This window comes from Procambarus clarkii, chromosome 35 (genome assembly GCF_040958095.1).
Source record: "Procambarus clarkii isolate CNS0578487 chromosome 35, FALCON_Pclarkii_2.0, whole genome shotgun sequence".
Taxonomy (NCBI): Eukaryota; Metazoa; Arthropoda; class Malacostraca; order Decapoda; family Cambaridae; genus Procambarus; species Procambarus clarkii.
The window spans coordinates 12444312-12447466 of record NC_091184.1 but is presented as its reverse complement, the minus strand read 5'-3'; positions in this window follow the sequence as shown (position 1 = coordinate 12447466).

Genomic DNA, 3155 nt, shown 5'->3' with positions numbered 1-3155 from the left:
CAAGAGGCACTGAACTACAGGCCAGTGTCCTTGACTTGTATACCATACAAGGTGATGGAGAAGATCGTGAGAAAAAACCTGGTAACACATCTGGAGAGAAGGGACTTCGTAACAAATCGCCAACATGGATTCAGGGAGGGTAAATCTTGCCTTACAGGCTTGATAGAATTCTACGATCAGGTGACACAGATTAAGCAAGAAAGAGAGGGCTGGGCGGACTGCATTTTCTTGGATTGTCGGAAAGCCTTTGACACAGTACCGCATAAGAGGCTGGTACATAAGCTGGAGAGACAGGCAGGTGTAGCTGGTAAGGTGCTCCAGTGGATAAGGGAGTATCTAAGCAATAGGAAGCAGAGAGTTACGGTGAGGGGTGAGACCTCCGATTGGCGTGAAGTCACCAGTGGAGTCCCACAGGGCTCTGTACTCGGTCCTATCTTGTTTCTGATATATGTAAATGATCTCCCGGAGGGTATCGATTCATTTCTCTCAATGTTTGCGGACGATGCTAAAATTATGAGAAGGATTAAAACAGAAGAGGACTGTTTGAGGCTTCAAGAAGACCTAGACAAGCTGAAGGAATGGTCGAACAAATGGTTGTTAGAGTTTAACCCAACCAAATGTAATGTAATGAAGATAGGTGTAGGGAGCAGGAGGCCAGATACAAGGTATTATCTGGGAGAGGAAATTCTTCAGGAGTCAGAGAAGGAAAAAGACTTGGGGGTTGATATCACGCCAGACCTGCCTCCTGCAGCACATATTAAGCGGATAACATCAGCGGCATATGCCAGGCTGGCCAACATACGAACGGCATTCAGGAACTTGTGTAAAGAATCATTCAGAACTTTGTATACCACATATGTCAGGCCAATCCTGGAGTATGCAGCCCCAGCATGGAGTCCATATCTAGTCAAGGATAAGACTAAACTGGAAAAGGTTCAAAGGTTTGCCACCAGACTAGTACCCGAGCTGAGAGGTATGAGCTACGAGGAGAGACTACGGGAATTAAACCTCACTTCGCTGGAAGACAGAAGAGTTAGGGGGGACATGATCACCACATTCAAGATTCTGAAGGGGATTGATAGGGTAGATAAAGACAGTCTATTTAACACAAGGGGAACACGCACAAGGGGACACAGGTGGAAACTGAGTGCCCAAATGAGCCACAGAGATATTAGAAAGAACTTTTTTAGTGTCAGAGTGGTTGACAAATGGAATGCATTAGGAAGTGATGTGGTGGAGGCTGACTCCATACACAGTTTCAAGTGTAGATATGACAGAGCCCGATAGGCTCAGGAATCTGTACACCTGTTGATTGACGGTTGAGAGGCGGGACCAAAGAGCCAGAGCTCAACCCCCGCAAACACAACTAGGTGAGTACAACTAGGTGAGTACACACAAGAGAAACACATTAATAACAATGTGGGAGATGCATATGCGTCGCTTTCCAACTTTAGACTTGCTTTTAATTACATTGATGGTGAAATACTAAAGAATTCATGTATTTCACCATGAGTTTAAATGGTGAGTTCATGACTTCTTGTGAGGCCAAAATTAAAATATGTAGCAGTTGTATGGTGCTCATACCTCAAGAAGCACATCAATAAACTGGAAAAGGAACTAAGACATGCTACAAAATGGCTTCCAGAACTGAAAAACAAGAGCTACAAAGAGAGGATAGCTGCGTTAAATATGCCAAAGTGAGAAATTAGAAGAAAAAGTGGTTATATGATCACCACTTACAAAATAATAACAGGAATTGACAAAACTGACAAAGAGGAATTCCTGAAACCAGCAACTTAAATAATAAGAGGACACAGATGCAAGCTAAGGAAACAAAGGTACTAAAAAAATATATATTAGAAAGTCTTCTATTGCAAACAGAGTGGTAGACGGTTGGAACAAGTTAGATGAGAGAGTAGTGGAGGCCAAAACTGTTAGTAATTTCAAAAAGCGTTATACGACAAAGAGTACTGGGAAGACGGGACACCACGAGCGTAGCTCTCATCCGGTAACTACATTTAGGTAATTACACAAACATTATTTTGCCTTTAATCATTCTTCCATTTGCTATACATGACGGACTTCTTGCCACCAACTCGTATACTTTTCACCGAGTTTTCAAAGTCTCATCCACTACGGGAAATAGTGCCTTGTTAGTTTTAAGTTTTAGCGTCACTACTGCTTCACCTTACTCTATGTAAGCTTGTCTTCTTTATAAGGGGGATAGCTGAACACTTTCTTGTAAATAAAATATTATTATATTTTATAGTAAAAGTTGTATTATTTGTGTGATCCTTGATGTAATGTTTATATTTACAAATATTCATATGATTCCTATTTTTGTTTATAATAGAAATGTATATATTATACTTCAGCAGAAAAGTCAGCACAAGAATAAAAAGCTTATGAAATATTTAGCATTAAATAAGAACATACATTCCCAGGAAATGAAATGCTGAAATTAATTTTAAATGAGCCTCATTATTACATATGGCTAAATCCCTTATAAATAAATAAAATAAAATGTTTATTCAGGTAAGGTACATACATACAAAAGATTTTACATAAATTGATCGATTTATAGATGGAGCTAGTACATACAATGCCTAAAGCCACTATTACGCAAAGCGTTTCTGGCAGGAAAAACATTAATTACTAAAAACTTAATATTAATTGAGTATAAAGAATAAAATGTGTTGAGAACATATAAAAATAAAGATAAAAAAGGGGGAAACATGGCCGAAAAAGCAGCACAAATACAATTAGGTCGACAAACAGCGTTGTTTAAGAAAACAGACATGGGTTGACAATAGAGGGGTAAGGTAGGTTACAGGGAATTTATTAGGTAGTGCTTCGTTTTTATCTTAAACTGGTTGAGATAGGTACAGTCTTTAACATGATTGGGAAGGTTATTCCACATTCTGGGTCCTTTGATTTGTAGAGCATTTCTAGTTTGATTAAGTCGTACTCTAGGAATATCAAAACTGAATTTATTTCTGGTGTGGTGCTCATGGGCTCTATTACAACCTTCAATGAAGCTTTTGAGGTCAGGCTTGGCATTACAGTTCAGCGTTTTATATATGTATAATACACATGAGAGAATGTGCAGTGACTTAATATCTAACATATTCAGAGATTTGAGTAGGGGTACCGAG